The sequence below is a fragment of the Ovis aries genome, chromosome 8, assembly GCF_016772045.2.
Source record: "Ovis aries strain OAR_USU_Benz2616 breed Rambouillet chromosome 8, ARS-UI_Ramb_v3.0, whole genome shotgun sequence".
NCBI classification, from domain to species: domain Eukaryota; kingdom Metazoa; phylum Chordata; class Mammalia; order Artiodactyla; family Bovidae; genus Ovis; species Ovis aries.
In genome coordinates, this window is record NC_056061.1 from 21,307,646 (window position 1) to 21,320,580 (window position 12,935).

Below are 12,935 nucleotides of genomic sequence, written 5' to 3' on the forward strand. Positions count from 1 at the left end.
ATACCAAAACCTGACAAAGATACTACAAAAAAAGAAAACTACAGGCCAATATCACTGATGAACATAGATGCAAATATCCTCAACAAAAGTCTAGCAATCAGAATCCAACAACACATTAAAAAGATTATACACCATGACCAAGTGGGCTTTATCCCAGAGATGCAAGGATTCTTCAATATCCGCAAATCAATCAATGTAATCCACCACATTGACAAATTAAAAAATAAAAGCCATATGATTATCTCAATAGATGCAGAGAAGGCCTTTGACAAAATTCAACATCCATTTATGATAAAAACTCTCCAGAAAGCAGGAATAGAAGGAACATACCTCAACATAATAAAACCTATATATGACAAACCCACAGCAAACATTATCCTCAATGGTGAAAAATCAAAAGCATTTCCCCTAAAGTCAGGAACAAGACAAGGGTGCCCACTTTCACCTCTACTATTCAACATAGTTCTGGAAGTTTTGGCCACAGCAATCAGAGCAGAAAAAGAAATAAAAGGAATCCAAATTGGAAAAGAAGTAAAACTTTCACTGTTTGCAGACGACATGATCCTCTACATAGAAAACGCTAAAGACTCAACCAGAAAATTACTAGAGCTAATCAATGAATATAGTAAAGTTGCAGAATATAAAATCAACACACAGAAATCCCTTGCATTCCTATACACTAATCATGAGAAAGTAGAAAAAGAAATTAAGGAAACAATTCCATTCACCATTGCAATGAAAAGAATAAAATACTTAGGAATATATCTACCTAAAGAAACTAAAGACCTATATTTAGAAAACTATAAAACACTGATGAAAGAAGTCAAAGAGGACACTAATAGATGGAGAAATATACCATGTTCATGGATCGGAAGAATCAATATAGTGAAAATGAGTATACTACCCAAAGCAATTTACAAATTCAATGCAATCCCTAACAAGCTACCAGCCATATTTTTCACAGAACTAGAACAAATAATTTCAAGATTTGTATGGAAATACAAAAAACACCTCGAATAGCCAAAGCAATCTTGAGAAAGAAGAATGGAACTGGAGGAATAAACTGGCCTGACTTCAGGCTCTACTACAAAGCCACAGTCATCAAGACAGTATGGTACTGGCACAAAGACAGACATGTAGATCAATGGAACAAAATAGAAAGCCCAGAGATAAATCCACACACATATGGACACCTTATCTTTGACAAAGGAGGCAAGAATATACAATGGAGTAAAGACAATCTCTTTAACAAGTGGTGCTGGGAAAACTGGTCAACTACTTGTAAAAGAATGAAACTAGATCACTTTCTAACACCACACACAAAAATAAACTCAAAGTGGATTAAAGATCTAAATGTAAGACCAGAAACTATAAAACTCCTAGAGGAGAATATAGGCAAAACACTCTCAGACATAAATCACAGCAGGATCCTCTATGATCCACCTCCCAGAATTCTGGAAATAAAAGCAAAAATAAACAAATGGGATCTAATTAAAATTAAAAGCTTCTGCACAACAAAGGAAAACATAAGCAAGGTGAAAAGACAGCCTTCTGAATGGGAGAAAATAATAGCAAATGAAGCAACTGACAAACAACTAATCTCAAAAATATATAAGCAACTTATGCAACTCAATTCCAGAAAAATAAACGACCCAATCAAAAAACGGGCCAAAGAACTAAATAGACATTTCTCCAAAGAAGACATACGGATGGCTAACAAACACATGAAAAGATGCTCAACATCACTCATTATTAGAGAAATGCAAATCAAAACCACAATGAGGTACCACTTCACACCAGTTAGAATGTCTGCGATCCAAAAATCTACAAGCAATAAATGCTGGAGAGGGTGTGGAGAAAAGGGAACCCTCCTACACTGTTGGTGGGAATGCAAACTAGTACAGCCACTTTGGAGAACAGTTTGGAGATTCCTTAAAAAATTGCAAATAGAACTGCCTTATGACCCAGCAATCCCACTGCTGGGCATACACACCAAGGAAACCAGAATTGAAAGAGACACATGTACCCCAATGTTCATCGCAGCACTGTTTATAATAGCCAGGACATGGAAGCAACCTAGATGTCCATCAGCAGACGAATGGATAAGAAAGCTGTGGTACATATACACAATGGAGTATTACTCAGCTGTTAAAAAGAATACATTTGAACCAGTTCTGATGAGATGGATGAAACTGGAGCCGATTATACAGAGTGAAGTAAGCCAGAAAGAAAAACACCAATACAGTATACTAATACATATATGTGGAATTTAGAAAGATGGCCATGACGACCCTGTATGCAAGACAGCAAAAAAGACACAGATGTGTATAACGGACTTTTGGACTCAGAGGGAGAGGGAGAGGGTGGGATGATTTGGGAGAATGGCATTGTAACATGTATACTATCATGTAAGAATCGAATCGCCAGTCTATGTCCGACGCAGGATACAGCATGCTTGGGGCTGTTGCACGGTGATGACCCAGAGAGATGTTATGGGGAGGGAGGTGGGAGGGGGGTTCATGTTTGGGAATGCATGTACACCCATGGTGGATTCATGTCAATGTATGGCAAAACCAATACAGTATTGTAAAGTAAAATAAAGTAAAAATAAACATTTTAAAAAAAAAAGAAGATCACCCCCAAAAAATAAATAAATAAAACTGAATTATGGTGATGATTATACAACTCTATAAATTACTAAAAATCACTGAATCATAAACTAAAAATGCATTAATTTTTATGGTATGTAAATAATTTCCAAGTAAAACCATTAAAAGAACCCAGAGAAAGTTCATCTGATATATAACTCAAAATTTAACAACCATTTTCACTGTGAATATGGTTCCTAAATAAATTCCAAATTTTGAAGTAAATTTCCCCTTTCTTTGTCTTTTATCCCTAAGAGCAAGGTTAGTAGAATAATGGAAGAAACTTTTGTAGTTCAGTTCAGGATTGTCAGTAACTCTGAAAGGTAACATAATTGAATTCAGTTTTGTCGCAAATCTTTATTTTTCATAGACTTTCCTTTCCCTCTATCTTCCCTCTTATTTGCCTCAATAAAAGGGGAAAAATAGTAATTATAATTAATATAATGATGGAGACTAAGTAACAGTCTCACCAAAAATAGTTTTAATTATCTATATTTTCATGAACTCTTCAGAATTGGAAGGTGGCCACCATAATTGATCAATTGCAGCAGCTAATTGAGTAGTTGCGGTAAGAAACTCCAATAAAAAATATCATTAAAGACTAGGTTACAAGCATCTCTCTTGAGTAAAAAAGATATAGTAGGTGATGAGATATCAATGCTCCCATGGCAAAACACTTAAAAAGCAGGTGACATACAAAAGTCACATTTTTAAAAACCTTTAATCTCTGGAACAATAGGACTAGGCTAACTAAAATTCCAGAGCAAAAAAAATAGTCTTTTTTTTTTTACTTGAATTATCTTTAATTTCCTTCCCTTAGTACATTTGCCAATTCTTGGTTTAGGCCAGATTTTAACACTTTAGGTCAGAGTATTAAAGCACTAAAATCAACACCTCAAAGAAAAAAACTAAATACTTCAATGTTCAAGGCCTAAAGAAAAGGAAATCTTCTGGGTTCTCAGTAGAATGAGGATTAACCAGAGATAGAAATTGAATTATATTAAATAACAACTTAGTCCCAAACCATCTCAATCCCTAATTGGAAACCAAAAGCTCAGTGAAAAGTATTAAAGAGTTTTCAGGTTTAGAGTCAGAACAGGATTGGAATTACTGAGCTAACAACCACCAAATATTGTACTTTAAAATTTATTTTACCTCTTTACACTTGTTGTTCTCTCACATGAAACGGTTCTTACCTCAAAAAGTTTTTGTTAATAAAAGAGATAATTCATATACAATTTAAAGCTGAATTCCAGTATGCATAAGGTGCCAATATTTACATTTTTAAAGTGCAAGATTTCTCTCCCACTAGTAACACAAGCCCTTGCTGGAGAAGAAAGGAGGAGAAAAGGAATGTTTCTCTCCAGACTGTCTGTCTCAAGCCACGTGGAATTTATGAGCCCCTTAAAGCAAAGGAGTTTGGAAAGGCAGAGGTTGCTAACCAGGGGGGAGCATGGGAAATGAGAAATCCTCTCCGGATGCAAGAATTGAATCCACTATATTCTTGTGCAAAGGAACAAATTATGAAATAAATGATTCTGTTTCTTAGCAAAGATGAAGAGAGAGGTGAACAAATAAAAAATGAAAGCAAGTCAGGTAGCCAGCACCTTACATTGTGCATGAATCAAGAGAGAGGTACCAATGGATGCAGAATCAGATGGTTGAAGGTGGCAGCTTCTGCTCGGCTGTGGGCCTCAGACAAACTGCATTGCTTTTCACTCTACCAGGTTTATTACCAGAACCCAGATTGTGGGTGAGCATGAAAAACTTCCATGAGCAGCAACTAGCAGCTAGAAAAATGTAACTGTAATAATGTCCAACTTACAATAGCTACAAATACTATCTATACATGCTTAGGAATAAACTTCACATGAAACAAATAAGGCTTTTACAAAGGCCATATTCCTTACCAAATGACCTGGAAGAACACATAAATAAATAGTAAGAATGCCATATTTCTGAAGGGGAAGACTCAATTTTCAATGATGTCAGTCTTTAAATTACTTTTTAAGTGAGAAGCAATATTAACAAAATTCCAATATGATTTCTCATGTGATGAATTTATTTTAAATTAAAATGTCAATGTCTTGAATAAGAAAAGTATATTAGCAGGATAATATGTAGTTATACTTGATCCAACTCATATACATATAATTATTTACAATATGATAACATAAAATAATGATGGATTATTCAATAATGATGTTTCAATATTCTATATATTTTTTAAAATAGTTTTCTTAATATAAGATAGTGTCCAATAAAATAAAAGGTTGACTCATTTGTATATAGAAAAATTAAAATATTAAATATGATAAAAGAACATACATGGTTTTTATCAATTGACAAGACTTCCATTTCCAAACAGCAATCTGATCATTTACGATCTCCCTCTTTTGCTTGACAACTTAGGAATTTCTGAAAGTAAAATTAAAAAAAATTACTCCGTAGTGATAGACCTGAAAAGAAGGGGAATCCTCTTTTGATCAGAAACTGAGGAATCCCAAGAAATGGAAAACAGGCACAGATGGCAGATGGTGTAAAGATATTATATTAACATTTATCAATAACAGATCTTTCAATAATTATACAATCAAAGATTAAAGTGTACATATATATTTTTTTTTCTTCTGAAAATATTTTCTTAGGATTTCTTACACTGGGTTTAGTATTCTATTCTCCATTTATATGCTGAATGAACATCCAACATGTACAACCTTTCATCTTTTGGAAAATATTGTGAAACTTCTTATGCTGTTCCACAATCATGTGTTTTTCCCAATCTCCAATGGTATTTGGGAGGAAGACCAAAGAAATTGCTTCAGTGAAGTTTTGGGAGTGGGGAAGGGCATGGAAACTTAATGTTGGAATAAACAATATTTTTCTCATTTTTATATTTCTCTCCATTAAGGTACCTCCACCCTATAGCCATGACTCTTCACTCCACCAGTTATGACAATTATTAAGCAAACTTCTTGCAAATATACAATAATTAGATATAACTAGCCCCATTTTCTCAACTCAGTCATCTGAAAAAAGAAAATTACTAGAAATTAGATCACTATTTTGTTCTAGGCTAATATTATTTTATTTTACAGAAGCACTCAAATTTTTTAAAATAAAATCAGATATCAGCGAGCCAGCAAGGAACACAGACAAAAACTTAGTGCAGGGGTGGAAAAGTCAGTGCGAATGACTTATCAAAGAGACAAGTTTTTGTATATGTACAAAATCAAAATATAGGAAGATGCTTTACTTCCATAAGAAAATTTTCTCACTTACTATTTTTTTATTATCTATTTCAGTCTCTCAAGTTCATGTTTTGTTAAAGGCATATGAACACAGAAAATGTTCTTTTTTCAAAAAAATAAACAGAACGCAAGTGCAACAGTAGTGGCTGTTGACAACAGCCTTAGTATCAGAACACAATAGGATGTGCTGGGGCTAAGAGTGAGAGATATGTACCCTCTTCACGTTAACTTTGTGTTACCAGTGCTCCTTATTTTTCAAGTGAAGTGGAAGTCGCTCAGTCATGTCCAACACTTTGCAACTCCATGGACTATACAGTCCATGGAATTCTCCTGGCCAGAATACTGGAGTGGGTAGCCTTTCCCTTCTCCAAGGGATCTTCCCAACCCAGGGATGGAACCCAGGTCTCCCACATTGCAGGCGGATTCTTTACCAACTGAACTATCAGGGAAGCCTAGAATTAGAGTTTTCTGCCAAGAGGAGGTGATCGGTCTCCAATCCTCAGCTCACGCTTAGGCCCTTCTACCAGATTCCTGTGTCCAGGACTGGGGGACTAGAAAAAAAGGGAAGGATAGGAAGGGTTAAGGAGAGGAAAGAGAGAAGGAAGGGTAGAGAGGTTAATAAAGTCTTACCCGGTCAGGGCAGACTGGCCAGCTGTCCTCATCAGGAGGAGACCAGGGACAAAAGGGTCCCAGTTGTGGCTGCTGGGTCTGGTCCATCAGCCGGCAAGCTGATCCTTGAGTACCCCAAGTGGTCAGGATGTCAGTTGCAGCAAAGAAAAGTCCACACCAGAGTCACCATTTGTTGCAGGAAGAGGGACACCTTCCAGGGCCTGAAACTGGGCTCTTGTCTAACACTCAGAAATGTCCAAATTCATTTGAATTCATTCAAAAATGAATTGCACTGACAAAGCAAGAGATTTTATTGGGAAAGGGCACCCAGGTGTGAAGAATTTGTTTATTCCAAAATCTCAATCACTAGATGCCAGATATATGGGATGTTACTCCAAATTTTTATAATGTGGCATTCTGGTTTAATAAAAGCTATGTAATAGTCCCTCCCAATAACAAAAGAAGAGTGAATTTTGGGGAACACATCATTCAGTCCATTAGAAATACTGAAGTGGAGGTTACATGACTTCATCTATCATTTCATACCAAAAAAAAAAAAAAAAAACGGCTTTTACTTGGGTAAATTTAAATATTCCCAAATGTAAATTTTAAAAGCTACCATGTTGCCAGAGGAATGCAGAATGAATTTCAACTTGTAAAAAATGAATCTAACTGTATTTCAGATGTATAATATAGCCTTAATGAATTGGATGGAGGAAAAATATCTGATCTAAAGAACTTTAGGTACCAACATTTTGTCTAGGTACTCTTAGGCTAAAGACAAAACTGAATACCAACTCTGTATCCAGTTGGGAGAAATATCAATAACCTCAGATATGCACATGCCACCACCCTTATGGCAGAAAGTGAAGAGGAGCTAAAAAACCTCTTGATGAAAGTGAAAGAGGAGAGTGAAAAAGTTGGCTTAAAGCTCAACATTCAGAAAACGAAGTTCATGGCATCCAGTCCCATCACTTCATGGGAAATAGATAGGGAAACAGTGGAAACAGTGTCAGACTTTATTTTTGGGGGCTCCAAAATCACTGCAGATGGTGATTGCAGCCATGAAATTAAAAGACGCTTACTCCTTGGAAGAAAAGTTATGACCAACCTAGACAGCATATTCAAAAGCAGAGACATTACTTTGCCGACTAAGGTCCGTCTAGTCAAGCCTATGGTTTTTCCAGCGGTCATGTATGGATGTGAGAGTTGGACTGTGAAGAAGGCTGAGACCCAAAGAATTGATGCTTTTGAACTGTGGTGTTGGAGAAGACTCTTGAGAGTCCCTTGGACTGCAAGGAGATCCAACAAGTCCATTCTGAAGGAGATCAACCCTGGGAATTCTTTGGAGGGAATGATGCTAAAGCTGAAACTCCAGTACTTTGGCCACCTCATGGGAAGAGTGGACTCATTGGAAAAGACTCTGATGCTGGGAGGGATTGGGGGCAGGAGGAGAAAGGGACGACAGAGGATGAGATGGCTGGATGGCATCACGGACTCGATGGACATGAGTCTGTGTGAACTCCGGGAGATGGTGATGGACAGGGAGGCCTGGCGTGCTGCGATTCATGGGATCGCAAAGAGTCGGACACGACTGAGCGACTGAACTGAACTGATGATTTAGTAATTCTTAAGTTACTTTACCGGAGAAGGCAATGGCAACCCACTCCAGTACTCTTGCCTGGAAAATCCCATGGACAGAGGAGCCTGGTAGGCTGCAGTCCATGGGGTCACTAAGAGTCAGACACGACTGAGCAACTTCACTTTCACTTTTCACTTTCTTGCATTGGAGAAGGAAATGGCAACCCACTCCAGTGTTCTTGCCTGGAGAATCCCAGGGACAGGGGAGCCTGGTGGGCTGCCATCTATGGGGTCGCATAGAGTTGGACACGACTGAAGCAATTTAGCAGCAGAAGCAGCAAGTTACTTTACATGTATTCTTGGGCTCAGACAGTAAAGAATTAGCTTGCAATGCAGTAGACCCAGGTTTGATCCCTGAGTCAAGAAGATTCCCTGGAGGAGGGAATGGCAACCCACCCCAGTATTTTTGCGTGGAGAATTCCACGGACAGAGGAGCCTGGTGGGCTTCAGTCTGTGGGGTCACAAAGAGTTGAACACGAATGACCAAGTGACTAACACTTTCACTTTCACACTTGGGCTGAACAAATAAGCAAGTTTATTTTAGGTACTAGTTTCTTACTGTAAGAGATAGAAGGAATGTTGAAAGTCTTTGTACTACCTTTGGAAGTCTTCTGTAATCTCTTATTTAATAATAAACATTATTAAAATACGTTTTGATGACTCTCTAGGATGAATTCCCCAGCTTTGTTCTTCTTCAAGATTACATTGAATACTCTATTTTATGATATTTGTTTGAAAATAGTTTAAGAGCCACAAGAAATGCAAAATAATACAGAAGCCTGATGTTCCCATTACCCTGATGATGATATTTAATATGCATCTTACATAACCAGAATACTTTATCAAAAGCAGGAAGTTGACATTGCACAATACTATTAACCCAGACACAGACATTTCAGTTCACTAGTTTTTACACACGTGCATTTTGAAGGCATGAGTTGATTATACTTCACTGAAACTTTGCCACATGCAGATTTATGTAACCATCAGGACAACTGGGACACAAAACTGTCCCAGCACTGCAAGGAAACTTCTTGTGTTTCATCTTAGTCATCACTGCAACCCTCAACTTTAACACTTAGCTACCATGAATCTGATCTTCATCACTACAAGGTCACATTGAGAATTTCATAAAAATAGGATCACAAACACTGTGATATTTTGTGTTTGGTTTTCCTCACTTAGTTTAATGCCATTGCAATTAATTCCTGGGTGGAATTCCACCATATTGATATCCTATAGTTTTGTTTCATTTTTTATTCACTTGAGATGCATATTTGGGGATGGTACAAGAGATACTTTGAAATTTTATGTTCAAGTTTCTGTGTGAATATAAGTTTTCATTCTCTAGGATAAATCCCACCAGAGGGATTACTGAATCCTATGTTAAATACATGTTTAATTTTTTAAGAAGTTGACAAACTGCCTTCCAAACTAGCTGTACCATTTTATATGGTCACCAGCAATGTAGGAGAGACCCACTTGCCTCACATCTTTGTCAGACATCATGTTACTAATAGTTGGTCATCTATTGTAATAAATATCCAGAGGTATCTCACAGCACTTTTAATTTCCATATCTGTGATGATTAATGGCAGTGCACATTTTTTCAAGTGCTTATTTGCCATTCCTTTAATCGTCTTTGGTAAAGTGTCTTTTTTTTCTTTTTTCTAATTAGACTACTGCTTTACGTACTATTGAGTTTAGCGAACTCTGGATATAATTTCTTTATCAAATATAGGATTTGCAAATATTACCCCCCATTTTGTAGATTTCCTTTTTAATCTCCAAACAAGGACTATGAGGTTATGTTTTTAAACATTTTGACTGTTTTTACATTTTGATAAATTTTTTTACTGTTGATAAAGTTTAATTTGTGATATCTTCTTTAATGCCTTTTGCATTACATCTAGGAGTTCCTTGTCAGCACCAGGGTCATGAATATTTTCTCCTATGTTTTCTTCTAAATGTATTACAGATTGCTGTTTCACATTTAGAACCAAAAAGTATTTTGAGTTCCTTTGTAAAGGCATGATATTTAGGTCAACTGTCAATGTTTTTGTATAGTAATGTCCAATTATTTCAACATGTTTTGCTGTAATTTCTCCTTCTCCGTGGGACTGCTTCTGAACCATTATCAAAATTTAGCCGGTGTACTGTGTAGCTCTATGTGTGAAACCTCTATTCTGGTTTTCTGCAACACCATGCTGTCTTCGTTAGCTGCTGATCTTTAGTAAGTTGTAAAATTGATAATTAGCTTTTCTATAGCTACAAAGAATCATATTTGGATATTGATAGTAACTTAACTAAACCTGTAAGGTAAGGGAGTTAGAGAAGGCGAGGTTCGAGAAAAAAAAAAAAACACGAGACCAGCACTTTACAGGAACAGATCACCTTTAATGAGGCGAGAAGGGGCAGCAGTCAGATTAGCGAGCTGCTGCGCTAAATCAAGAAGAGAATAGCTATATATAGAAAACATATATATGATCGTTTTGAGGGGGTTTGTTTTTCCTCATGATTATTTTTGAATAGTTAGCTTTCAACAATTGCGGCAAGGAATTCCTGGGACCAGCCAGAGACTGGGATCAGCTGGGAGCTGAACATAATCAATCTTAATGTCCATTCCTTTCTTTGGGGGAGAAAGTTCCTTATAGAACTTTTTATAGAATGATGGGGGAGGACCTGGAGGGAAGTTTTAACTCCAGGCTATTTTGAGCCCTGTAGCTTTCCTTCAAAACCCAAAGTTTAAAATGGGTAAAACTAGCATCTTTAGTATGATAAATCTTATAATCACTGAGCATCATACATTGTCTCATTTAGTTTTTCTTGATTTTTGTCATTAACATTCTTTTTGTTGTTCATCAGCATGCAGACCCTGTATATATTTTTTAGACGTGCACCTAAATATTTTATTCTTTTTAGAGCAATTGTAAGTGGTATTATATTTTTAATTTTTTCCAGTTGTTCATTGCTAGCATACAGAGATACAGCTGACTTTTTTGTGTCGCTAACTTATATTTTACAACTTTGCAAACTCACTAGTTTTAGTAATTTTTGTTTTGCTTATCCCTTGAAATAGTCTGTATAGCTATATCAAGTTGTTTGCAAACAGGAATGGTTTTTTCTCTTGTTTCTAAACTATATGGCTTTTATTTCCTCTTGACATATTGTCCCAGGTGACCTTTCTTCAGTACTATGCTTGATGAGAGAGATGAGAACAGAGCTAAATCTTCAGTTACTATTACAGTTTTGCTGTTTTATATATATATATATATATATATATATTTATGTCATGCAGGCAGAGCTAATCAGCATTATGCTTCTTTACCGACCTCTTTGGTTTGGCTCCAGAACCTGCCTTAATGGTTGTGATTTAGAACAGCAATTCTTCAATTGAGTTGGAGAGTACTGTATTCAATTCCTGTGGTTGCTGTAATAAAATACTGATATACAGGCTGCTTAAAGCAATAGAAACTTATTGTCTCACCATTTGGAGGCTAGAATTTCAAAATCAAGATGTCAGGAGGGCCATACTGATTCTGAAACCTGTAGGAGAGAGCCCTTACTTGCGTATTATAGGGTCTGGTGTTTTCCAACTGTTGTAGCCACACGTTCTAGGAAAACAAACTTACTTAAAAGGACCATGCAGATAGTGGAGTGCAGTTTATTACATCAGAGGGCCCAAGGCAGAGTCTCCTCTCAGCCAAGGACCCCAACCAATTTTTGTGAAAACCTTATATACCCTAAGTGTTTGTGCCCAAACCCACCTCCCCAAATTCCCTGAAACTAATCTGAACAAAGGAAAAGAAACATACAGTCAAAGTTAACCTATGATTCATATGCCTTAATCCTAGGTAGTTAACAGTGGACAATTATCAATAGGCCTGTGGTCATACCCCAACAAGCATAATAGAATGTATGATTCTATTCAGTTGCACAGATAATTAGGGTATTCTTTTAGGTGATGGAGCGTCTAGGTACGAGCCCTGGGGCTCTTCCTACTGGGGACCAGGTTATATACTGGGCATATAGCTCAAAGTTCACAGTCCTGCCCAAGATGGAGTCCTGCTTTCAAGATGGAGCTTGTTCTGTCTGTTTCCTCCTTCACAACTATCTTTGGTTTTCTTCGGCTTATCAATGCGTCACTCCAAACTCAGACTCTATTGTCACATGGCCACTTTCTTTCTGTACGTCTTTCCTCTTTTTCAAGGACACCAATTTTATTGGATTAAGGACCCATGCTAGTCCAGTACCTGAATCTAACTAATTACATCTGCATTGACTCTATTTCCAAACACTGTCCCATTTTGAGGTAATGAGAATTACAGTTCAACATATCCTTTGGGATTAATTGAAGCAAAACCAAGAATAATAGATTTCTTTTCACTGCTTATCCCATTATTTCAAGGATGCTCCAGGTTCTGGTAATATGTTTGTACTCCATGACTCTTTTGCCTTGACAATAGGTAGATTGCTCCAGGAAGCAAAGTGACCTAACCCACACCATTAAGGTTTTGTTTTCACAGTTTAAATTTGAATTCCACAACACCAGCCTCTCTCTGTTTGTTGTATGAAGTGAGGTCACTTGGACATAGTGTATGACTGCTGCTGCTGCTGCTAAGTCGCTTCAGTCATGTCCAACTCTGTGCAACCCCATAGACGGCAGCCCAGCAGGCTCCCCCGTCCCTGGGATTCTCCAGGCAAGAACACTGGAGTGGGTTGCCATTTCCTTCTCCAATGCATGAAAATGAAAAGTGAAAGTGAGGTCGCTCAGTCATGTCCAACT